General features: G+C 44.3%; 1 long non-coding RNA gene across 1 annotated transcript in view; it reads right to left on the reverse strand.

Annotated features, from left to right (window-relative positions):
- Window positions 1-4,093: 4,093 nt before the first annotated feature.
- LOC129341984 (uncharacterized) overlaps window positions 4,094-27,323 on the reverse strand; it is a 37,922-nt gene continuing 14,692 nt past the window's right edge. The window contains exons 2-3 of the long non-coding RNA XR_008598190.1: window positions 26,493-26,576; window positions 4,094-4,258 (exon numbers count right to left, since the gene is read on the reverse strand). This is a non-coding gene — a long non-coding RNA (uncharacterized LOC129341984). The remainder of the gene's footprint in view (window positions 4,259-26,492; window positions 26,577-27,323) is intronic.

Here is a 27,323-nt window from a genome sequence, read left to right on the forward strand (position 1 = left end):
GATGATAGAATAAAGTGGGAATTCGATTTTACCACTATGGCCCCTTCCATCACTAGGATTGTACACAAACATTGGCATATAATCTCTAGCATTAAGGGTTGTGAGACTGCTCCATCGATTGGATACCGTAGAACAAAAAAAATTCAAAGACTTTCTAGTACGCTCCGAATATAAGGGTAATGCCCCTTTAAGAACAACACCAATAGGTCATTTTCCATGCGGGAATTGTAACACCAATTCATGGTGAAATTGATGGAGATAATTAGTCCAGTTACAGGGAAGCCACTCTTTTCTGAATCCTTCTCTACATGTAAAACATCTCATGTAGTATACATTATTCAATGCAATTGCCCACTACTCTACATTGGGAGTACTACTCGCTCACTGAAGATCAGAGTACAAAACATTTTTCTCGTATCAAAAACAAAACCATAGAAGCACCTATAGTGGAACAATTTTTAAAGTGTCACCACTCAATTAACGAGTTTAAAATATCAGTCTTGAGTGTAGTGGATATGTCAACACAATTAGACCACTCACAAAGACTCTTACAACTGGAAACCCAATGAATTTATCGACTTAATAGTCTGTTCCCCAACTGGCTAAACAACTAAATGGATTTATCATGTTATTTGTAAGGTTGGTTATGATGTTGCTGTTTTAGCTTGCTACACCTTTAAATGTAAATGTGTTTAAATAGTGAACTGGTTTGTTCCATGTATGGCATTGTTCCATCTGCATACACCAACTGAGTGATAAGCTGATGTAGCTTATGTAACCCGTGAGTATTTTTAATATTTGTATCCTAGTTTTAATATTTGTAATATTTGTAATTTTCTAGTTCAGAAAGAGACAGTAAGCATTTGTAAAATATATCTTTATCAGGGCTCATTTCGAGAGGTAACATACAGGAATGCAGTTCCTGCAATTCCCCAAAGAGGTCACATGTCTGGTGGCCTCATCCACCTGTCTCTTGGGCATTTGGGGCCCGTTTCAGCCTGGATTGGGGCCGAAACGGTCCAGATCAGGCCTCTGACGGGTGGTGGATCACTCTCCTGTTTAGCAGTGGCCCGATGCTGACCATTTTGGGGCCCTTTTTGGCCATTTTCAGTCCCTTTTTGCCATTTTGGGCCCTATTTTGGCCCTGAATGGCCAGGATTGGGTCCAAAGCAGCCAAGATAGGTGATGTCAGGGCGTGTGGCATATGCAAATGAGTTATGCTAATGACACATTTCTGGTGATGTCGAGGGGCATGGCATATGCTAATGTTATGCTAATGAGCTATGCTAATGAGTTCCTCCAGCTCTTTTTCTATGAAATGACCCCTGATCTTTACTGTTATAGTCCATTCGATAACGTTGCCTGTGAGGAAGTTATAACTATGACATGGGTATTGGAAACGTGTTGGCTGCAACCCGTAGGCTGATGGTTTGAAGAAATGTTCAGCTACAGCTTCTCTGCTGAGTAATGGATTTGGAGGTCATCAGTCTGAATTTTGTTTGAAATACTGGAGCCTTTATCTTCACTGGTTGGACGCTGATAAGTATTAATTGATCTGGTTGAACAACATTTGATGAACTTTACCAATTGGACTTTGATTGATATACTTCACCAGTTGGACTGATGTACTCTACCAGTTGGATTTGGATGAATACTAGTTATTAATGACAATTTTTGCTATTGTAATTTATTAATATTGGACTTATGGTTTATTGCACTACATTAGCACTTTACGAAAAATATAAAAAATATCAAATTTATTTTCTAGTATTCTTTTGTAGAACCTTTGGAGTTCCTGTACATCAGAATTTATCTGTAGTTCCTTATATCTTAGATCCAGGCATATCGTGCAAATTGCTTGTCAGTTATGCAACTCAAATGCCTCAGCAGTTACATTGCCTGATGATCGCTTTGGGCAGGGGCCATAGAAAGTTGAGCAATTATATGAGGCAGCCTTTTTTGCCCAGGCCACTTCCACACTCCAGTATCTACTCATATATTCTTCACAAGCAACTGCAAAGCTGATCAGGGAAAGAGAGAGAGCAAGCATGTCAATCACAGCTGTGACTTCTTTCATTGGTTAGAACACTGAAAGGCAGGAGCAGGCTTCTTTCTCAACAATCAAGCACGGTATTGCTTTCCTGCTTTGCTAGATCTACATGAACTGGTTTGACCCTCAAGAGTTTATACCCTCAAAATCTTGTTGGTCTTTAAGGTGCTACTGGACTCAAATCTTGCTCAAGGGCTAGTCACTTAGAGCTAAACTACACACAATGAATTACACAAGGATGCTCAAGTGAAGGGAGGCGCAATGTTAGCCGGGAAGCGTAATTTGAATTTCACCTCTCTCTACAGAACCGGCAAAGATCATTCCTCAGAGCTTTTGTTAATTTCCTCTTTGCTTCCCCAAAGGTTTGTCAATTATTTCCAAACCCTCTGAGAAGCCATCTTTGCTAGCTCTATAGAGAGAGGTAAAATTTAAACTATGCTTCCTGGCTAACATTATGTTTCCCTTCACTTGAACATCCTTGTGTAATTCGTCTTATGTAGTTTAACCCTTACTTATACAAAATTAATATTAAAAATCTGGGCTATTTTTAAGAGTCCAAGTGGAACTAGGAGATATAAATGGATAGAACCCAGGGACACACAGGCAGAAGCATAAACAGACTTATATATTTCCACATGTGCAAATCTTGTGCAACACCTAACGCTAAATCTGATTTAACACACGCGGTTACCAGAGTCCTTTTTTTTGTGTTATTGCTTGCGCTAAGAGCTCTAGCTTGTGGAAATTTTGTGTTGATATATCATGTAACACCTCTCTCATTAAACCCCTGCCGTCTTTGTGTGGAGAAAGTGGGCCTACCCCATTCCAGATCTTTATATGTAAAACCATTGAAGCTTTCTAGATCTCAGGCCAGCAGACGTTTACATCGGTAAATACTGATTTGGGATGGGAGGAGGGGGAAAGGTTTTTGAAAATCAAAACCAGAGTTTATTTTTTAAAAAAACAGACGTTCTTTTAAAAGAAAATAAAGAACTGACACGGGCAGCCATGTGAAACTCAGCTGCACAGAACCCTCCTCTCCCATCAGTCCGTGGCTCTGGTGAATTAGTTTCTCCTTGGCTGCCATTTGATTCTATCCGTTCGGAGGCCTTGCGATATATATTTAAACAGAACCTTCGACAACAACTCTGCCAGTTGCTTCTAATAAAAACAGCTCTGTTGGAATAATGCAGTCTCGGAGAGATTGGGTGTAATATGGTTAAATGCTTTTACAATCCCCCATTAAAGTAAGTGGATGGAAATTCATAAAATATTTATAGCGATTGAAGGAGGAAAAAGGGGGGGAGGGAGCCCGGCAAGCTCGTTTGTATCGGTGCTCAGAATGCCAAACAGCTAATGCTACAGATGGATCTGATACAAGGGAGCATGGCACTGAACATGCATCTAAACCCACACTGGGGAGTCTGGAGATCTTACATCCCCCCACCACCACGAGTGATCAGGCTGTGTGAATGTCTTCATTACTAATCTGTATGTGTGTGCCCTCTTGCAAAAACTACACATTTTGCTAATTAAAAAACTAAACAGGTTTCCAGCCCTCATGATTCAATGGCTGAATCTTACAGGAACAGAACAGATTAGGGGACGCCAGTGAATCTCTCATCCTTGCTGTTCCAACCTCTGTTTTGATTTTTTCTTTTCCCTTGTGCAAATCAAACCCTGTGATTTTTTATTTTCATGTCATTTCCTTGCCCTGATTTTTCCCCCCTTACCAAACAGATGCCTCTGTCAGCATTTGTGCATCCGTAAATAAGCGTTATGCAGGCATACGAGCATTAGATGGCTAAGTGGTCGATGTTACCCATATATTTCATAAACTGAGTATAAAAGCCACATGGTGTGCACAATGTGAACAAGTCTATAAAACCAATTGCCTAAAGTGGAGAACCAAAACCATCGACAAAATCAGAAACAAAGAAAGAAAAGACGAAACAGGGTATATTTATTTATTTATTTAAAACACTAGTAACAATGGCCATTGTATGAAAAAATACAATGGACTCTAGAAAACTGATTCAGCGGGCCTCCTCCCGGTAGCAAGTAGGTGTTTTGTAGTATCCTGGAGGCCAGAGAAGGAGGGCACTGAGGGGAGGTGTGGGAGCTTAGACCGTCGATTCTGCCAGCCCCCTCCTGGAGGCGAAAGGGTGCTTCGCAGCGGCTTCGAGACCAAAATTGTTGGCAATGCACCTGTGTAAAGATAAAAAGTGAGCTGTCACCAATACAACTTGCTTTTTATATAATAGGATGTGTGTGCCACCTTTTTACACAAAATAAGGTCCCCACGGAGGCATGCATTAAAATGCTAACAAACACTTTAAAGCATTTTAAAACTATTTAAATTTAAAGTTAAAACATTTAAAATGGTATTAAAAACAGTTCAATAAACACACACACAAACACACAACACAAAGAACAGAATGGAGGGCCTATATATATGTGTGTGTGTTCATTGAACTGTTTTTAATACCATTTTAAATGTTTTAACTTTAAATTTAAATAGTTTTAAAATGCTTTAAAGTGTTTGTTAGCATTTTAATGCATGCCTTTATATATATATAAAGGCTTCACCACCAAAACAAAACAAAAAGATTTCACCACCAACAGCAATAAAGGAGAACAGACAAATCTCCACAGGGAAGGACTTCCAAAGTTGTGGTTCCGTGACTGAGAAGGCCCTTTCTCAGGTTGCCACCCATCTAACCTCATATTGGGACCCAGTGAAGATGGAACATGTCTGGAGTGAAACATGGTCCCTACAACTCACTCCTGTCAGGATATTCTATCATTTTTATACAAAACAGAACTTGTTGCAAAAATCGTTCCGGAAGCTTGTGTCAATGAAAGAAAAGCAAAAGCTCTCTTGATTCAGGAGCTTATGCTGTGAATGGATTGGACCTATCTCCTGGCTTCCAATTTGTTTCCAAGGGCACCATTCTAGCCAAATAATCCAACACAGGGTTGCCAAAATCCTGTCAGAGGCTGGAGTTCTTCTTATCTGACCAGCTGATCTCCATCAGGCCCCCTGAAGAAAATGGCAGCTTTGGATGAAGCACTGTATAGAATTATATTGCTGCTGAGCTCCTCCTCTCCTTAAACCCCAGAGTACCCAGGCTGCACCCCCCCAAATCTCCAGGGATCCCCTAACCTGGAATTGGCAATCCTAGAGATGTGGGACATATGCAGATCCATCTCTCCTGCTGCAACCCATAATGCCTCCCATAATGATGCTGCTGGGAGACTGAGGTCTCTCAGGAATGCCATGGAGTGCCGCTGCAGTTGTCCCCCTCCACTTGACATGGCCTGGATAATCCAGGATAGCTTAATCACATCAGATCTCAGAAGTTACATAGGGTCGGACCTGGTTTGTGTGTGAATGGGAGATCACCAAGGCAGTCCAGAGTCACTATGCAGAGGCAGGCAAAAGCAAACCACCTCTGTTTGTCTCTTGTCTTGAAAAGCCCAGTGGGGGCTGCCATAAGTTGGCTGCTACTTGACAGCACCTGATGCACAACTTCCTCTTGCCGAAATCTTCCACTGAATCCAGAATGAAGTGATGGCATTGAATTTTAAGGCCCTGAATGGTTTGGAGCCAGGAGGAACCACCTTCTCCATATAAACTTTCCTCCTATTGGTGACCAACTGCATGCCCATGTCTTTGCAAATTAAGCAGCCACCTGCCAGACAGGTATCTTTCCCTCACCTATGATACTCCTTCCTAAAGCCCAATCACCCGATGCTATCCTTGTCATCCTTCAGGAGCTGAGTGAAGTCTGTCCTGTCTATATGAGCCCTGAGGATATAATTATTTTTCTGAGTGTCCCATCTTCCTTGTTTTATGCAGATTGTGCTGCCATTCTAAGTGATGTTTTTAATTGCTGCAGCAGCTCCTTTGATTGAATGGCTTTTAATATTTTGTTGATGCTGTTGCTGAGGGTTAACCTTTTTCTTGCAAGCCAGCATGAACACCCCTAGGGGTAGAGAGGTGGCAGACAACTGTTTCAAATAAATACAGAAATATGCTGCAGGTAAGGAGACGTGGTAGACAGTCATGGAACCAAAGACATTTCATACAGAAAGAAGAAGAAGAATTAAGAAGGGAGGGGAGCTTATGGAGTTCATAGAAAACTAGATGGGGTTGCCAAGGGAGCACTGGAAGTTGGAAACTCTGCAAATTTGCTGTAGAGATCATGGTGTCACTTCCTGTTGCATAGCTGGAAGTGACATCAAAGTACCATGTAGGATCAGTTTTTTTCATGCTTTTTATTCCTGCTACTTCATTAAGTGGCAGCAGAATAGACATGGGCACAAACCAAAAAAAATTAACGAACCAGTGGTTCGTGATTCGGTGCCAACGATGAACCCGAACCAGTGAACTGCAACAAATTTTTCCCACTGACGAACCGGTTTGAGGTTCGTGGTTCGTGGTTGTCAGAATGGCCCCCGTTGGACTTAGAGAGCCCATATTCCCAGGGAGTGTTTAGCAGGCTCTCCTCCAGCCAGCACCCAAGTTTGGTCAAGATTGCAATAGGGATCTTGGAGTTATACCCTATCCAATCTGAGGCCCCCAGGAAACTCCCATTTGATACAATTAGAGCCACCAGTTGACGTTGGCCCAGTGGACAAGGGGTTGGCCGTCAGAACTGCCTAGCAGGGTTTGCAGGGATGAGATTGGAGTGCCCATGGCTACAGAACACCCCCCTTCCCCCTCCCTCTCCCCGGGTGTCTTCTCCCATGTAACCAATTGTAACCAATTTGCAGCTCCATGGTTGGAAGGAAGACCTGCCGATCAAGGTAAGCTGGGCTTCCATTTGGGTTTCCAGGGCGACAGAAGGAGTGAAGACAGAGTTCAGGCATTCCCCCAGCTCCGTTTCCAAGGGAATTGATTGATGGTGCCTGACTGTCTAGTTTCACGAACCGTGGGCAAACGCAACAAACCAGGCTTCCAATGAACGCTGGTTTGTTGGCCATGGATGCTCACGAACCGCTGGTTCGTGAACAGACGATCAAGCGGTTCGTGGGTTTTTTTGGTTCGTAATGCAGTTCGTGCCCATGTCTACAGCAGAAGCCTGGAGTGCAAGTATAGGAGGTTGTCCCTGGGAATAGGAGGTTGTCTGTTGTGGTGGGCAATCTGGCACCTTTAAAAATAGGGGATGGGTGAGAAATAGATGTGCTGTCAGGGCTGTTAAAAGGAAGCAGAGACATGCAAACTAAATAAGGCTGTTTTGTGATTTTCATTGCAGTGCTGATAGACCTGGAGTCCAGATGCCAGGCCTACTACCCACTGAAAACAGTGGAACCCAAAAGATGCAACAGCACAAAACCTGTCCAAAGTTTCAGGCTGATGAATATCAGTCATCCCAAATTTGGGGAGTGTTTTGGTCTATTTTAAATATTCCCAACCCAAAATGAAGCAGAACATTTCGAGCATAGTTTTTATTTTGGAAATGTTGAATGCAAATTAGTAATTCACATTTCTTTGTGTTATTAACATTCACTTACTTTTCATATGTTTCAGTGGGAAAGCAGTGGTGTCCATTTCATATGTGACTTCCCAAAGCTCTCCTCCTTTAAATGCCAGACACCAGTAAAGAAAACAGGGAAATTCATGCCATGTTGTTCTCATTCATTTTCATTTCCCATAGGGGCTTTTTAAAAAGTCTCATTCATCGTGACGTGAACTCACATGCTTTGGAAGGAAGAGAAGTTCAACGGCTAGGTGCAGGGCTTGGAAGTGCAGAGCTGGGCTGGCCTCCTTCTTGCAAGTTGTATTGCAAGGCTAGGTAATTTCTAGGAATCTAAGCAGTCAAAATTGTAGTAAATTGGGGGTGGTGGTAGTTACCGTACTTATATATGGATCAGATCTTGGATAGTATAATTGTGATGGACAGGTGGCTATCTTGCCAGTGAGAGGTAAAACAGCCACTTAGCTGTTCCATCCTTGAGCCTATGGGAGTGCTGCCCCAGCCTCCAATCACCTTTCTGAGCGGTCTGGAATGTTCCATCCCCAAAGAGATATGGACAGCATAGATAGTTCTTCACTTCCTCCCCATTTTGTTCTCATAACAATCCTATAAAGAAGACGGCTGAAAGTGATATCTCGGCACAAAGCCACCCACTTTTTTCATAGCTAACTGGGCCAACCACGGTGCTCAAAGAGGTGGGCTACTGAAAGCTGGCTGGAACTGGTACAATTGCAAACGTAGGAGAAACCCATCTGCAAGGCAAGTAAGATCCCAATGAATGGGAGCGGTACTCCCCCACAGACTCTGTCCAAGGAGGACTCCCAATTATCTCCAGAAGATCAACACTTGCAATTAAGGTTGCCAGTCACAGCCTTACAACCAACAGGAGTTTGGTGGGGCACCCTAACGCACCCCTAAGGCACGTTGGAGATGTCAGTCTGCTCTAGGAATCTCTGGAAACTCTATGGTAAGACCTTAGAATTTTCCCCGTAAGTGACATCACACTGTTGCCCAATGGCATTTTAAATTTTTTTTTAACTTTTGCCAGCTCCCAGAGCAGCCACAGGAAACAGGTGCTGCAGGCAGGAGGGGGATCCCTCTCCCCCAGCAGGGACCCTGATCACAAGAATAAGAGGAGCTGGGTTCTACCTAACCACTTTCCTTCTGGAGTGTAAGCCTGGGTAGGAAACATCTTCATGTGCTAGTGTAAGCAGGGGACACTGTGGGCCAAACTACAACTGACGAATGACACTTGAATGGCAAGTGTATTCCTCCCTGTTCACTTGCCCTCCACTTGCTCTCCACTCAATCCACTTGCCGTTCAAGTGTTATTTGTCACTTGTAGCTTGGCCCTTAGTGTATCATTCGGCCCTCCTTCATTTTATCCTCACAACATCTCTATGGGTCAAACTACAAGTGACTAATGACACTTGAACGACAAGTGAACAGACTCACGTGTATTCTTCCCTGTTCACTTGCCCTCCACTTGCCCTCCACTTGATCACATCACCCTGTGAGGTAGGCTAGGCTGAGAGATTGTGACAGGTCCAAGATCACCTGTAGAGATGGGCACGATCCAAAAAAAATTGCCGATCCAGCAGATCATGGATCAGCGCCGGTGACGATCCTGACTAAACGATCCACACCGATCATCTCCCATTCCCGATCCGTGGATTGTGGATCGTGGATCGTGGAGGCCAAAGCAGGGCACACTGCTATTCCCAGCTATGTGGGAAGGTGGGTGTTGGCAGCGGCCACCGGGCCCGGCGGGCACGGGGAGACGGCGACGAGCCGCCTCCCCTCAGGGGGCAGGGGGTCTGGCCTCTCGCCGGCGGCATCCCCCATGTGCCCGCCCGCCAGGCCAAAAAGGAGTGCGCTGGCGAGAAAAGAATGGTGGGTGATGCCGGCGGGATCTGTGTTTGTGTTTGGCCATCTATGTTTGGCCGTTAGAGCTGCCTATCAGAGTTTGCAGGGATGAGATTGGAGTGCCCATGGCTACAGAACACCTCCTTCCCCCTCCCTCCCCTGGCTTTCTTCTCCCAACTGGTGACTGCCCTGCTGCTCCGTGGTTGGAAGGAAGCCCTGCTGATCAAGGAAAGCTGGGCTTCCATTCGGGTTTCCAGGGTGACAAAAGGAGGGGAAACACAGCTCAGGCATTCCCCTGGCTCTGTTGCCCCGGGAATAGATTACTGGTGCCTGAGTGTCTGGTTTCTCGATCCAAGCACGATCCAGCCCAGATCCAGGCCCCTCCCGATCACTGGATCGTTGGCCGTGGCCAATCACGCTCCGCTGAGTCACGATTGCGCGATCGCCATTATCGTGGGGTTTTTTTTTATCGTAATGCGGATCGTGCCCATCTCTAGTCACCTGGTGAGCTTCCATGTCAGAGCAAGGATTCAAACCCAGTTGTCCCAGATCCCAGTCTGCCACTCTAAGTGCTACACCATGCCTGCTAGTTCCCACCCAAACAGAGATCCCATATAATGACTTGGTGTAGCACGGTCTTCTTTACCCTGCTGTTTTACATGCAAATGGATAAATGAAGGGCAGGGGAAGGCTCTGGATTGGTAATCACTGCCTAGACATGACTGTAAAATGATGCGCTCTCTAGCTGCTCTCCCTAAAGATTTAAATCACTATTTGTATTTCCCACATCTGCATGGAGACGTCTCAGCCGTTCGCATTATGCATGTTCAAATGTTAACATTTTCATGCTCTTAGAAATGCCACATTCATCATTTTCTAGTGCGGGAGAGGCCGCATCCCCGGGAGAGGGGCCCAGCAACAAATGGTGATCGATGACTAATAATGACAATCTTTAATGTCACATCTTTTCATAAGAACATGACAGCATGTGCCCACTGATCGTTCGCAATAAGTAACCATTGTTCTCGGGGTGATTGTTCAGATTGGAAATGGCTCTTTCTCGACAGACACCACGCACTAGCCATCTTCACAAATTCTCTAATGTCGATCCTAGGAATTAGTGGATTTCCCCTACCCACTCTCATTCCTTTATTGTTAGATGGGTTTGTCCTATCTTGTATCCCACTCCTCCTGTATTCCAGTTTAACTAGAGGGATTTTCAAAATTAATTCCAGAATTAAAAGCTGCCCCCAGATTCTACAACCTTGACTCCTTCTGTTCCATTGTTTTTTCCCTCGTCCACGAGAACAATGAGCACATGAACTCTAGGTAGGCTACAAACTTCGAAACGAAGACGATTGTCTGGCAGACTTGTCTCTCTGACCTCCCCGCCCCTCAATTCCATGTGAGTCGAGATCCGAACCACCTCAGTGTTATTGCTGAAGTTCATTTTGAGCATCTTTGCACCTGCACAGTAGCTGCTTGTTCTAGTGGGCCAGGTTATTGCAGGTTACCATTTCTTTGGTGAAGTCTAAGAACTAAATTTCCCTAAATTGCTGATTGAATCATGTATCCCCCCAAACCATGGTCTTTACAATTTGTTTGTTTGTTTGTTTGTTTGTTTGTTTGTTTGTTTGTTTGTTTGTTTTTGTTTGTTTGTTTGTTTGTTTGTTTCTTTCTTTCTTTCTTTCTTTCTTTCTTTCTTTCTTTCTTTCTTTCTTTCTTTCTTTCTTTATTTATTTATTTATTTATTTATTTATTTATTTATTTATTTATTTATTATATTTATATTCTGTTCTCCCTGCAGAGCCGGCTCAGAGAGGATTACATCACAATATAAAACAGGTAGCATAATAAAACCAGGTTCAATTTATAAAATCCAGCAGCACTCACATTGTCCATCCCTCACTAAAGCCCGAGAGGTGGGTAGTGAGCTGACAGATGTAATGCAGAGTGGGGAGCAGTGCCCCTCCAACAGGAGGCCAGTCGAAGAAGGGGGGGTCCTTCCACCTCAACCACCATATGCCTGGAGGATCATCTCCATCTTACAGGTCTGGAGAAAGGATAGTAAATCTTGCCGGGGCTGTGTTTCCACAGACAGAGAATTCCACCAGGTCAGTACCAGGGCCAAGAAGGCCCTGGCCCTGGTTAAGGTGAGACGGACCTCCCTGGGGCTGGAAACCACCAGCAGATGTTGATTTGCTGAACAAAGGGTCCTCTGGGAAACATATGGTAAGAGGCAATCCCATAGGTATGCCAGTCCCAGTCCTCTAAGGGCTTTAAAGGTCACCCAAAACCTTGAACCTGATCTGAGAACACCACTGGTAGCCAGTGCAGCCAAAGGAATGGCCTACTTGTACAGCAAAGTATGTTTCCTTTTTGCACCTGAGAAGTTGTATGCATGCTTGATATGATCAAAATTGGCTAGCTTGCATTGCCTGCTTATTGTACCTGTGCAGTCAGCAGCATCTATCTAAAACATGCTCTCAAGAAATGATTGACACTTTAACTAGGTTTATGGGTAGGCACAAAGGATACTCAGAGATATTAGTAGCAACTTTTCAAAAATCTCAAACTGATCCTCTCCCCCCTTTTTAACTGTAGCTTTTAAGACTAGACACACTGATAAGGAGGTAGCTACTATGTCAAGGATGTAAGAAACAGAGGCAATCATACAAACAGAAAGACTAGACACACTGATAAGGAGGTAGCTACTATGTCAAGGATGTAAGAAACAGAGGCAATCATACAAACAGAAAAATCCAAATTCATTCAGACACATCTGATCAATCAACTCCCTGCTTGGGAGTGATCTGGAAGGTGCTTGATTATGCTTACAATATACTGCAAAAAATTATCTTGATGTGCTTCTACATATGATCAAAGATGCGGTTCTTTGCTTAAAGATGATATTTCTGCAAATGTAACAACTGTTTGCTCATTAGGGACTTGTCTAGCAGAGCCACAGTAAGCCCATTTGCCTACATTGGTTCAGGCTCCGAGTCCTAAGTTCTTACAGGCCCAGTTTTGGCCTGACACCCTGGGAGTGGAATGTGCAGCTCAGTTAATTAATTGCACCTGTGAGCTGTTGTCTAGGGACAGCATCCTTGAGAGATGAGGGAGTCTTGGCTCCGGACGTACTCCTTCTCAGTTCTCTGGCTAGTAACGCTGATTGCAAGTGTGCCCTTGATTGGCTGACAATCATAGAAAAGATGGATCCTCTCTGTTCTGACCACCACACTTCACACTCTTGCTGAGACTTCATTGGATCATCCTATTCTACCTGATTCCATCAGCATGTGAGAGACTTTGCTCCATGTCAGGCCTGAGATGCATGTACCTGCCTGGCATGGTTTATGGCATGGTGAGTAGAGATGGGCATGATCCCCAAAAAATTGCCGATCCAGCTGATCATGGATCGGTGCCAGTGATGATCCCGACTAAACGATCCACACCAATCATCTCCCGTTCCCTATCTGTGGATCGTGGATCATGGAGGCCAAAGCGGGGTGCACTGCTATTCCCAGCTATGTGGGAAGGTGAGTGTTGGTGGCGGCCACCTGGCATAGGGAGACAGCGACGAGCCACCTCCCCTCAGGGGGCAGGGGGGCCTGGCTGCTTGCCAGCGGCACCCCCCATGTGCCCTCCTGCCAGGCCAAAAGGGAGCGCGCTGGTGAGAAAAGAACGGTGGGTGATGCAGGCGGCATCTGTGTTTGTGTTTGGCCTTCTGTGTTTGGCCGTCAGAGCTGCCTATCAGGGTTTGCAGGGATGAGATTGGAGTGCCCATGGCTACAGAACACCCCCTTCCCCCTCCCTCCCCGGCTGTCTTCTCCCAACTGGTGACTGCTTTGCTGCTCCGTGGTTGGAAGGAAGCCCTGCTGATCAAGGAAAGCTGGGCTTCCATTCGGGTTTCCAGGATGACAGAAGGAGGGGAAACACAGCTCAGGCATTCCCCTGGCTCCATTGCCCCGGGAATAGATTAATGGCGCCTGAGTGTCTGGCTTCCCGATCCGAGCACGATCCAGCCCCGATCCAGCCCCCCTCCCGATCGCTGGATCATTGGCCGTGGCTGATCACGATCCGCTGAGTCATGATCGCGTGATCACCATTATCGTGGGGTTTTTTGGATCATAATTCGGATCGTGCCCATCTCTAATGGTGAGTATGAGCCTCAAGCCTCTTCAGAGAAATGCAAGTTAGTAAGCTTATGTTTTTAGTCAGTCAGTTTACTAAAGAATAGGCAAGCTGTTTGTTGTTTTAATACCATTTGCTTGTGCCTTAATAGAGTGGTTCCTGCACCCTGCATACACTCTTCTAAGTTAAATAAACATCTATTATATATAAGTCTTGTGTCTTGAGTATCTGACCAGCTGTGTGCAAAATCCCCCAGAGAAAAGTACCCAGAGACTGTTGAGTCTCGAGCAATAAGGGTAGTCCACCCTCCCAGGAGGCCTACTAGGAGTCCACTTAGAACAGTAGGCAGGAGGGTGACCTCCACTTGACAGGACTAAGGATTTATAATCAGACACCTTCAGATATTCCCAGATTTTAATATTTCCTTCTTTTGCAGCTCTGCTGAACTCTTTAGATCTTATAACAGAAGCCAGCGGTAATATTCCAGGAGCTAATTTTGGTCTGACTTTTATCTCGGCATTTTCTAAGGCATTCCCTGGTTTCAGTATCTACAGGTTAAAAGTCTTCTACAAACATTATTATGTAAAGATGAAATAAGAACCCCAATTGACAAGTTTCGAAAAATTAGCTGTAAATAGTGAAAGGAATATCTTCTCTAAGATATATAATCAGGGCTTTTTTTCAGGGGGAACGTGGGGGGATGGAGTTCCGGAACCTCTTGAAAATGGTCACATGGCTTGTGGCTCCGCCCCCTGATCTCCAGACAGAGGGGAGTTTAGAACACCCTCCGTGCCACTCAGCAGAGTGGAGGGCAATCTAAACTCCCCTCTGTCTGGAGATCAGGGGGTGGGGCCACCAGCCATGTGACCATTTTCTCTGGGGGCAACCCACTGAGTTCCGCCACCTCTTTTCCCAGAAAAAGCCCTGTATATAATCTTCTATTAGATGCTGATAGAAAACGGCAGAAATCATTTGTTAAACTAGAAATGAAAGATCTGAAAGTCCCAATAAACCCAGAGATTTGGGCATCAGTGTTAAGGGTTTAAACTTCTCAATAAAACTTTCTGCCAAAGAAAACCTTATAAAAATGTTATATCAATGGCACCAACCTCTCCATAAATTAGCAAAAATATACCAAGTGGCTAATTGGGATTGTTGGATATATTGGGCTACCAATGACAAGTTTATACACATCCGGTGGTTGTGTAGGAGAGAAGGACAGCTCTGGAATATAATCGCTACAGTTAAAGGTATAAAGAAAGAGCTACCATTATCCCCTAAGGGTTTTTTGTTAAATCATATAGAATTCCCTTCTAAAGATGTTTGTGAATTTATTCTTAATGCTATAGCATCTACAACATTAATTTTTGCTCAGAATTGGAAGAATATCATCTTGAAGAAAGAGGATTAATGTATTTGTTTATGTAAATTAACTTGTTTACTACATGGCCAAAAGTGTGATAAATTTGGAAAATTAAATGTTTTCCTGTCGAGAATGAGGAATTAATTTCAAGCTTCTATAACTAATGTTGTATAATAGTTTTGCAGTTTGTATTTTAGAACTTGGTATTAGTTTAATTTTTTTTAATTCTCTTTTATCAAAATAACCAAAAAAACAAGGCCTTTGAGATAAGAAATGACCTCTTTTTAGGTATTATGAATTTTTTAAGGTTTTTGGTTTTGTATTGTTTTTCAGTTGCATGTGAACTGTCTCATTATGGACCAGGGATAGGTAGTAGAATAAGGCAGAATAAATAAAGAATACTGCTGTGTGATGTCTGATGCTTACATGCACTCTTGTACATTGATAGAACACTTTACAAAATGACAACACAATCCTAAGAAGAGTTACTCCAGTCTAAGTCCATTGCTTTCAGTGAGCTTAGACTGGAGTAACTCTCTTTAGGATTGCACTTTGAATCTTGAAACAACTATGTATATAGCCACACTGAGATTGTTTTTGGCGTCTCTTATCTATAAACTCATTAGCATAGATAAAGAGATAAGAACTATAGACTTTACTAATATGGACTGTCTGTTGCTGTAAGTATGAACCCCCCTGGATAATTTATATGTTTATATATATTTATACATGGAGGAGGAAAGGAAAAAAGAAAAAGAAAATAAACAAACCACAATGGTTTATTATGCTAAACCAGCCTTGAGCATTAAAAGAAAAAATAATAATCACCCAGCCTATGAAAAGCAACCATTCTCAAGCTAAAAGCAGCCTGCAAAAAGTAAACCCAAACAATAAAAAACATTAACTAATTAAAAGCTGATAAACCCAGTTAAAAAACTAAAATAAAAAAAAAAACTCTTGCTGGAGCACAGCTACACACAGCTGCAACGAGGTCCAACCCAACCGGAAGTTGAATGTTGTTTACTATGTTATTGCTTATGCTCTATTTTAGCATTACTTCAACACTGTAAATTATTGCTAGTTTTAAAGCTTTGCAGCTTTGCATTTATATACCATATTACATTGTTTATTGAAATGTTTTCGAAATTGACTGTACTGTCTCACACTGTGTAATGTTCCTTGAGTCACCGTGAAAAAGGCGGACTTTGAATAATGTAAATATTTTTTAAAAAAATGTATAATGCAGTGGGAGAAAAAGATACAAAGGGATGCATTAAAATCTGTAACAAACTCTTTAAGCACACACTGCTCTGTATGCAGTTTGACAGCTAGAAAGTGAAAACACACGAGTAGGAAGCAATTGCCAATTAACAAATTCAAGAAGTCAAAGGCATATATCAAATACAGAATATTATCTTCATATACAGTCAAAATTTCTCACATAGTCAACATAATAATGCAAGGTAAATTTCAAACAATTCTAGTATCATGATGGTGCAGCACGAATACAGTCAGGAAGAACATCCCACAGGTAAGCTTCCATAAAAGATTACAAGGTAAGTTGTAAAAAAGTCCTTTTAATAATTTTTCAGGTGGAGCAGATGAAAGCCAAAGGCACGTCACCCTACACACAGAACCGGCTTGACTCTGGTGTTTCATCAGATGACCTCATCAGGGGCGAAAGAACATCCACCATACAAAAAGTCAATAAGTAATGTCAATTTCAAGCACCAACCAGTCAAATATCCCATACAGAAGTCAACTGAATTACTATCGGCGTCCTTGCCAAGACTAGGATCTACAAGTCCTGGGTTCAAATCCCCATTCTGTCATGGAAGCTTGTTGGGTGACCTTAGGTCAGTCACACCCTCTCAGCCTAACCTACCTCACAGGGCTTTTGTGAAGGTAAAATGAAAGTGAGGAGAATGATGTGAAGTACGAGCCCCTAGGTTCAATTGTCTGCTCTGCCCGCTGAAGTTTGCTGGGTGACCTTGGGCCAGTCGTACTATCTCAGCCTAACCTATCTCACAAGATTGTTGTGAGGATAAAACGGAGAGGGGTGAATGTCCTAAGCCACTTTGGGTTACCATTGCGAAGAAAAGTGGGGTATAAATTAAGTACATAAAAATTTAAAGAAATAGAGCATCAGATGATTCCTAATGCATCAGCTCCCCTTTGGAACGAAGCCCCTAAATTAAGGAAGAATTAAGGAGAATTTGGGAAGCATTCCTAACAAAGCCCAATTTTCAGTGCAATCCTGCTCAGAGAGACTCCAGTCTAATTGATTTCAATAGGTTTAGACTGGAGTAATTCTGTTTAGGATTGCGCTGTTAATCTAGCTAATGGAATTGTGAACTTCAGCATGGAAGTCTTGAGTTATTATTATTAATAGCCTCATCTCTGTCACAGATGCATGATATAGTCCCCTAAAACTCTTGGGTTTTAGTTAAGGCACATCAACTAAACAAACTGCACGCAGAAAGTTCTCATCCAAGTTAGAGAACCAATAACTGTTTATTTATCTAAAGAAATATATTGACATACGTTTAGTGGAGGGAAAGAACTAGTAACCGATCTAACTAGCTGGGATGGCTTTAGATTGAAAGGTGTTACTGGACTCTTTTCTATTTAGATTGGAAGTAGGCCATCTCTCTCTCTCAGGAGGAGACACCATGCTGCCTCTCCTGGTGCATGCAGAGAAGAAGAGAGAGAGGAGGGGGAGAGAAAGGAAGGAAGGAAGTTCCCCTGGCAGGAAGGAGACTGATAGCAGCTTATCTATCTAAGTGACTCTATGGTTGTTGCCTTCCTTCTTCTCCACTGGCAGTCCTAAATGCCTGCACAAGAGACATCGCCAGTCCCTTCTTCCAGCAAAAACTACTCCTTCAGCTTCAGCTTCCCATCTTTAAAAGAGCTTTGGAGCAACACAATTTTCAAAATACTCCCAATCCACCCTTTTGCTATAGATACTAAGTAGTTCCAGTAGTAGCACTTGGCGGGCAGGGGGGGATACAAGAATTCATTCTGAAAACTTTCTGAAAGTTTTGCCACGTTTGAAACCCACAAGAACTGTGAATGAAATGTTCGGTGTCTGTAACATATTTTCCCTCGTTTTATAATCCAAACCCATTCTGCCCTGTACTTTGTTTTCATATTCTAAAGGTGGTTTCAGGTGGGTAGCTGTGTTGGTCTGTAGTAGAAGAGCAAGATTCGGGTCCAGTAGCACCTTAAAGGCCAAGTAGATTTCCAGGGTATGAGCTTTTGAGAGTCAGAGCTCTTTTCATCAGACAAAGGGAGTTCTAATTCTTGAAACCCCATACCCTACAAATCTAGTTGGTCTTCTAGGTGCTACTGGACCCGAATCTAGCTGATATTCTAAAAGGTTGCTGCTAAAGATAAATGATTCAAAAGGGGGCTAAGTAAGCTGAGCTGTTTTGCTGAAGATTTGCATGTTGCAGTTTCTTCTGAGCCTAGTTCCCAGAAACAAGATGAGAGGAAGCTCACACATCTTTTACTGTCTGTAAAATACAAATTGCCGGCTTATGCAACCTTAATCTGCCATGACCCATGCAGGGCAGGGAACATGCATTAATGTTTTAAAAGACATGTATTTTCTCCTATAAAATGCTAACAAAGCCAGTTCAAATAGTGAGACCAAATGGAAGTTGAAGGGTTAAATGCCCTCTCCTGCATGGAAACAAGGTGCATTTAGGCAGCCCGAGCCTTCAATTTGCAATTTCATGCATCACTCCGGAGGGTAATGTTGGCAGCTTCAGAAGCTTGGGAAGTTACCAAACTTCAAAATTATTACTACTCTTGTACTCAAGAACTGGAATTTCCATTTATTTATTTACAAGGTTTTAGTGGAAGCAGGGCCACGAAGGTGGTTAAAATAACTAAAACCAGAGCAGTATAAAAGCACATCATAAAACAACTTAAAACCAAAACGGAAGTGTGTGTGTATAAATGAGCATAGAACGATTAATTAAAGCAGAAGACAGGAAGGAGGAATCATTGAGGGAATACCAAATGAACAAACAATTCTTCACCCACTGGTAGAAAACAATAGAACTCCCTGGTGCAGGCAGAAGACACAACAACTCCTCTGTCCTGGTGCTCAGGACAGAATGATGGCTTCCTTTTTGCCAGAGCAAAATTGACATGAAAACTGATTCCTGTTTCGGTGTTAAAATGTTGGTTGGGAATAGAGATGGGCACGAACCAAAATATGAACCAAGATCCGTGACGAACCAGGCCGGTTCGTGAACTGGCAGTTCATCAGACCCCGTTTCTGATGAACCACCATGAACTTTAGGCTGGTTCATTTGGTTTGTTTTTTGGTTCGTCACTGCATATAGCCTGGCGCTGATCAACCAGTTTCCCAGGCAACAGGGCATGGACTTCCTGCAGACCTTCTGCTGGCCCGGAAGTGATCTTCTTCTGATCCAAAAGTGATGATTTGCTGACCTGGATGTGACATTTTCATGAACCAAACGAACTGGTTCGTGAACTGGGGCAGGTTCGTGAAAGTTTGCGGTTTGTGAAATGCAACGAACACGAACTGCATGGTTCATTTTTTCCCTGGTTCATGCCTATCTCAAGTCAGGAGCGTCATCCCATGACTAATTAGGAGGCAGGCTTACATCATCTGCATTACCTCATTAATGGTTCCTGCTTTTTGGATCTTATTGCTTACTTCTCTTATTGAGACACACTGGATCAGCAGAAAACTTTGAGGCCAAGCAGGGATTTTCAGATTTACAAAGCTAAAGTATGTTTCTTTATTTGCTCCACATTTCTTAACAGGGGAGCAATTATGTAATTAGGCTTGGTTGTTAAGATAGGTTATGCTGTAAATGGGAAGTAGTACTAGGCGTAGGGTGGCCAGTCCCTCGCCGGGGGCAGGGGATCCCCCACTCCCACCCTCCACCCCTGCCCCCCTTACCTAGTCAGCAGGAGGGAACACGCCTTCTGGGCCACACCGTGCACTCTGAGGCCCAAATTGGGCTGAATCAGGCACAATTTTAGGCCAAATAGGCCTGGATTGGGCCACTGCAGAGTGCAGCAGTGCTCCTGCACTCCACAGCAGCCTGATCCTGGCCAAGTTGGCCTAAGCTGGGTCTGATTCAGCCCAGATTGAGCCCAATTCAGCCTGGATTGGGCCTGAATCGGCCTGATTCAGACCCCTGCAGAGTGCGGGAGCACTCCCTTGGGTGACCTGTGGCTGGTGCGATGATGTCACTTCCTAGAAGAGACATCATCATGCAGGCCAGGAGCCCACAAGCGCACTTCCCACGCATGGCCAGAGAAGACAAGGTAAGTGCCAGGCCTCCCACCTTCTGCCCAGGAGGTAGGGGGACCTGGTAACCCTAACTAGGCAGCATGGATGTGCATAACAGAAAAAAATGAGCCAAAAATATGCACAAAACTTGCTGGTTTGGCTCTTTAAAGTAACTTCTTGAATGCTGAACTAAATCCGGGAAACTAAATTGTAACAAGGCCTTCCCACGAAAATATTTGAGTGTATCGTTTCAATTTGTATCTTTCAGCAGCTGGCAGGGCTCGCCTTGCAGAATGGCTGCTTGTTTTCCTGAACATCACCAATCAGATCCCAAGGGGAGAGAGACCTTACGTTACTAATTCTCTCTGTTGGTGGGAAGGGGTACTGGGACCAATGCACGTGGCATGAGTGCATCTTCCCACCCCAGACGTCGTAGTTACCCACAAAATGGCATTCCATGCCTCCCTTCCAATCTGGTCCTCACAATGAGAGACCCCTTCCTCACCTCCTATCAGGCCGTTTCCACTCACCCTTAAAGGGACAGCCCACTCACCAAATGCTGGCAGCTTTTCCTCATGAATCCTGATGTCTCCGCTTGCAAAATGGTTGCAGGCCATTTGGCGTCCATTTTTTTGGTGCCTTTTTTGGGAATGCACTTTCCACGGTGCATGGGAGGGGCAGTGGCAGCATCACAGATATGACAATGTCACTCCTTGGGGAAACCCTAAAGTGATGGTGGGTAGTTCTAGGAAGTGTTGGAAACTCTATGTTTTTCCCAGCAAGTGATGTCATGATGTCATGCCCATGACATCATTCCCCCATGTCCCCACACATAAGTGTCCTGCTGTTGCCAGGCTTGGCAACCTTAAGGTAATCTGTAACCAACAAAACCCTGTTGACTTCAAGCATGAGTGTCTAACACCGTCTTCATTCCAAGAGTAGGTGGGCAAAACACAGTGGCATGTATCTCAACACTCCATGCACAAAATATGGACTTTTCCTGCATTCATCTGTTCTTGCAGCCTCCTCAAACCCCTGGAAGGATCATTCCAATTGTCATGGGACCCAAATGGAAGAAATGCTGTACAAATTGAGGGACCTGGAGAGAGGAAGGATGATAGAATGAAATTGCTCCTCTTTCCTCCACTGAGGAAAGGGGACAATTTCATCTTATTACTCTGGACTCCAGCCCACTAACCCACATGGCTGTTCTTTCACATGGACTTTGTGACCTAAGGAATGATCTTTCTGGGAACTGGAAGGAATTCCAGGAACAGAGAGGAACTTGGGAAAACTTCTGTGCATGGATGGTTGGATACACTCCAGTAGTTATATATGCAATATATCCCATTTCTATAATGACCGTTTGTAAAATGCTGATTTATTGATGCACAAATACTGTTGGAAAATGTAAAGCATACATTTATTGGGGGTGGGGGGAATTGCAGCAAGAAGACAGACAATAGCATGAAAATAAAGAATCACGAATTAGAGTTGTGTCCTAAACTGAAGATTCTCATGTCAAAATAGCAGAGATGAGAACACGGAAGGTACCACTGTGTCTCTATTTTTAAATTCCCATGGCAGGCAAAAATTTAACCGGAGTGGCTCTCCCTCTCACTATAGAAAATGCTTCACCTGATGAATTCCAGCCTGCCAGTCAGCCCAATGGAGGTATCTGGAGCCTGCCAAGAAACCGTTTAGCATCACTGGTGCTTTCAGCCCTCTCTCTCTTTGAACGTAACTCCCTCTCGTAAGTTGTTTGGAGTGAATGATTGGGCTCCCCGTCTGCCAGTTGGCTCTTTGCGCTCACTGAGTGCCTGACACGCTTCTAGAGTAAGTGTATCTTCCTGATAAGAGAGCAGAGAGAAGCTTTCAGATCCTGATTTATCACTCATAGGGGGCTGTAAATTGCCATTAGGAGAAGCACAATCTTGTAGATCATACAGTCTGGGACTCTGGGTCAGTATTTCTTCTCTACTGACATATGAGAAGCAATAGCTGTAGTGCTTAATTTGTAAAAAGACAGGGCTAAGGCAGCAGCCTGCCTGGCAGTGATGCCCTCTGACCTGGAAGTGCTGCCTATTCATCATGGATATGTGAGGGATGGCTATAGAGATGCTGCCAAATTCCCCACCCCTAAGGATTTCTCCCCGGAATACAGTATTGTGCTCAGTATGATGAGCTGACCTCAGCAGATTAAGTCCGCACTCTTTGGGGGGGGGGGCTTAGCGGAGGAGCCTGTTTGTTGGATGCACCTCATTTATTAAGTTCATTTTTATTTATTTAGTACATTTTTATCCTACTCTTTCTCTAAGGAACTTGGGGTGGTGCATATAATTTCCTCCCCTCAAATCATCCTCATACCAACCCTAGGAGGTAGGTTGGGCTGAGAAAATGTGACTGGCTCATAGGGTTGCCGGGCCAAGCTCAGCAACCACTAGAAGGGTTGGAAGGAAATGATATGAGCGTAACAGCATCATTTCTGGGGAAAACTTGAAACTGATGACAGGAAGGTCTAGGAATTGCCAGAAACTCTATGGTAAAACTAGAAAGTGACATCATGCTTGGCACGGCACCATCTTTTAATTTTCCCCTGCTGCTTTTTGGAGCAGAGGGAGTAATGAGAGCTTGGACAGAGGATTGCATGTCTCTACCAGGGCCCTGGCTGGCCTACTGGCCCAATGTCACCCAGTAAGCTTCCAGGGCCAAATGGGGATTTGAACCTGTGTCTCTCAGACCCTATTCTGACACTCTAACCACTATACCATACTGATTCTCATTACAGGTCTGCCTTAGTGAGTTGAAAGCATTAGTACAAAACCCACTTAGATATGGTTGGCATATCTTGACAGCACGAAAATCAGTATGATATAGCTGAAATATTCTGAATTTCTCTCTCCTATTCCCTAGAGCTTTGAATGCTACTGAAGCAGCATCCAAGGCACCAGGGAACCTGGGGCATGTAGTTTTTTCCTAGGTGCTGCTTGACATCTTTAGTGTGCATGTCAGGCACCCTGGAAACTACACATCCCAGAGCTCTTGCTACTCATGAACCCCTGCCATGCTGTCAGTGAGATTATTATTGGTAGTGTGATAGGTTTTCCAAACTTCAGAATTCGACTTGTAAAAAAGCAAACTATTTCCTGGTTGTTTGTAGGTGTCACACTTACCTACCCAGAGCAGAGATTTACCTATCCCTTGTTTCAATTTCCTACCCCCGTGGAACTGACAAGCAAGAGAAAAAAATGACCTCTGCATAGTGACACTCTAGGAATTTCCCCTCGTCTCTATGGTAAAGACCATAGGAACTGAGTGAGGTATCCTGGAGCATCACCTAGAAGTAACAACACATCCTCTTCAAACCCTGCCCTTCCCAGGCATCACCCCTCAAATCTCCAAGTGCTAGCTGAGGGGCTGTTGGAAACCCTGGTTGTCTGAGACATTTTTATTTGACATGCCAATTTGAAAAGTGAACACGGGAAATCTGTCTTCACTATGTAAAGCAATAACTTCAACATAAGAAAACAAACATCTCAGGAGAAGGCTAGGCTAGAGCCTTTCTCCCTGACTTTCTGCAAGCAGGGAATATTATTACAGTTTTCTTTCTAACAGTAAATGATTACAGTCATTCTCCCATAAAGAGCTCACAAGCAATCTGATAGCCTGCTGTGGAGGTGTGTGATACACCTGCAAGAAGGATTTAAGTATCAAAGCAGACAAATAACTTATCCTTCCTTGGGGATGGCCCAGGAGACAGTAACCTGTTACAAAGAATACCAGCCCACCTGTTAGCATCATTGTAAGGTCCCTATTATCTTTTGCTTTGAGTGATGAGAATGGAACCAGCAACGGTAACACAAATAAAGAGAGCATTGATGCCCAGTGAGCATCAATGGATTTTTTAACATGCTTGCAAGCATCCATTTTTTTACCAACTTACATGCCCTGGTTGCCAACCCTAACAGCTGCTTTAGGCAGCTGGCATTTGAGACCAAAGCTTTGTGGTTCATCTTTTTTGTCCAACAGGGCATAGACGACTCCTGCTCGTCTGCCATCTCAGTTGCATTCATCTGGACCCAAAGTTTAAGCAACCATATGTGCAACAAATTGGTGTGTTGTTTCGACAGGCATCTGATTTTCTCTTGGGTCTTCAGGACACGAATGCTGAGTAAGAGTCCAGAGGGCACTGGAATCTCTACTAAACTCTGGGAAAGCCTCCAGAGAATTAGGGATGCTTCTGGAATTCTCCTAATTTGAAATTATTTTGGATTCAGAGGCAGTGACATTGCTGAAATATGGGGAGATGTGGACAGAGGTGCTTTTGAGGAAACTAAATTTTCCACATCTCTGACAAAAGGGTCACTGACGTCCTCGCATTTCAGGAGTCAATGAGAGAAGGATTGTCTAATATCTTCCATGCTGCTGCCTCCAATTTTGCCACTGTCCAGTAGGGTTGCAGGTCCCCTGACTCCCCCGCAGGAGTGCAGGGGCTCAGTACTCACCTTTGCTGCGTTTCTGCATCCCTGTTCCACATGCGTGCTCCCAGTTTGTGCAATGATGTCACTTCTGGGAGTGACATCATCGCATGGATCAAGCAGCAGCCTGGGAGTGCTCCCACACTCACCAGGGGAATAAATTGGCCCGCTGTGGGGCATGATTTGGCCTGAATCGGGCCCTGTGGGGCTTGATTCAGTGCAAATTGAGCCACAGTGGGCATGGGAGCATGCTATGCCACCCAGGGGCACACCCACACCACCCGGGGGTGCCCCGGGAAGCATGACCCCTGCTGGCCAAGTAAGTAGGGGTGGTGGGGAGGGGGGAGCAGGGTATCCCCCACCCCGGGGAATGGCACCCCTACTATCCAGCCAAGTGAAATTAGTGATGGCAGGGGAGGGTTTGGAATGGAACTAAGTCAGAGAGTTAGTTCAGCATACTAAACATGCAGGTTTTTAAAGAGCTAAATCTGGATTTCCCAGACCCAACTTGGGTACCCCGCAGCCCCACAGCAGATCTGGAGAATGGCTGCTTAAAAATGAAGGAGAACCCAAACGGCTTCAGAATGCCAGTATGCACATGGCACAGTAAAAACTGGGAGGGGAAACTCTTCCTGTGTGATTTTGGTTCAGGGAAATGGCTTGAGGGAGGTGGCAGGAGCTCTTCCTTCCCTGAAGTTGGCAATCTGAGGCCGTTTTGGTTCTGCTTTATTTTTAAATAGCCATTCTCCAGAGCTGCTGTGCAGCTGCACGGAACCTGAGTTGGGTCTGGAGAACCTGAACCCAACTCTTCAAAAACCTGCAGGTCTAGTTTGACCCTTAGGAAAGTAGATATGATGAAGAATCGTTTAGAGACACAGAAGCAGGGCTTTTTTTCAGTGGGAACGCGGTGGAACGGAGTTCCGGAACCTCTTGAAAATGGTCACATGGCTGGTGGCCCTGCCCCCTGATCTCCAGACAGAGGGGAGTCGAGATTGCCCTCTGCGCCGCTGGAGAGCAATTCAATTACTAACCAAGACTGACCCTGCTTAGCTTCCAAGATCTAATGACATTGGGCTTGCCTGGGAGATCAGGGGGTGGGGCCACCGGCCATGTGATCATTTTCACCAAGGGCAATTTAAACTTTTAAAAACTCCCCCCCCCTTGTTCCAGCTGACCCAAAGTGATGTCATTGGCCTTGGAAGCATGTATGCACTTTGCGCGCACACATGTGGTACCAGGGGCACCACCTCCCATCAAGAGTTGCCCCCTGTGCTGGCTACCCACTGAGGGCCAAGCTACAAGTGATGAATGACACTTGAACGGCAAGTGAACAGACTCATGTGTATTCCTCCCTGTTCACTTGCGCTTCACTTGCGCTCCACTTGATCGATCAAGTGGAGTGCAAGTGGAGCGCAAGTGAACAGGGAGGAATATACGTGAGTCTGTTCACTTGTCATTCAAGTGTCATTCGTCACTTGTAGCTTGGCCCTCAGTTCCACCACCTCTTTTCCCAGAAAAAAAGCCCTGCACAGAAGGAAGATACAGATTGAGGGAACAACAGTCAGAGAGTCAGTAAAGAAAGAGAAAGGGGAAGAGGATACAGGGCAGAAGAGTCATATTTAATTTATGTTTTATATGTGTCAGCTGTGACTGACAAACCCTTAATAATGCTAAACATCTCTTAAAGACAGTGGGAAGTGTAGTTGGAGGCCTAAGTGGGCCATTTGGAAGCCATTTCTAGATCACAGAGGAGTTTCCAGATTTCAGAATAGCACTCACAATTCACAAACAAGAATTACTTGATATTTGCTCAGTTTGCTGCGCCCAGTTCCATACTTACCTTTTGTGAGGGGGAAGGGGAGTTTTTCCTCAGCAATAATCTGGGATCCAACATCTGTCCATCTTTCCCCCTCCTTCCTCATCCCTGAAGAAAAAGGAGGTGAACATCTGGTAAAACAGATAGGTCTTTCATACCCTCTCATGCGTGTTCTTTACATCCAGGTACCTTTATAAATATGGTAATGGTTTCCATAGTCCATGTGGACTGGAAATGAGGCCAAAAGCCATGAGGCTGCTGGACTTGGAAAGATAACCACGGAAGTGGTCCCCGGCTGCAGGAAACACTACAGCTGTGTACTCTGGATCAAATTGACAGTCAGTATTTTCATCCCCTCCCCTCACTTTTCTGCCCGTCCGTATGAGGGAAGCTGCTAGCCTCACCTATCTGCCAATTGTGCCATGTGGGAAGCAGCGTCTCTTGTTTAGTTCATTACCAGAAGGCCTGAGCTTGAGATAAAAAGCATTGATTTATACAATAGGGGACTCTGCCTGGCACTTCAATGTAGTTGTCCTGCCGAGAAAATTACAGATAAACTCTTAATTTATTCTCCCTTTAACAGGAGAGGGTGGCGGCAGTGGGGGAGAAACTCGGAATATATAATCAAATAGTTCACCGCAGAGCTGCTCTCTGTGGTTTCAGATGTTAAAAGCACGTGCCTGTGTGATTCATGCATCTTTTTTTTTCCTTTTTTGCAAATCTGGTATATTGCCCAACAAGGGAATTGGTACCTCTGTCCTATAGAGGGATATATGTGTGTCGAGGAAGGATGATTTACAATTCACCTATCGATGTACATTAGAAGATGTCTGAGTTTCCTCTTCAGTTACTACA

This window comes from Eublepharis macularius, chromosome 14 (assembly GCF_028583425.1).
Source record: "Eublepharis macularius isolate TG4126 chromosome 14, MPM_Emac_v1.0, whole genome shotgun sequence".
Lineage (NCBI taxonomy): Eukaryota > Metazoa > Chordata > Lepidosauria > Squamata > Eublepharidae > Eublepharis > Eublepharis macularius.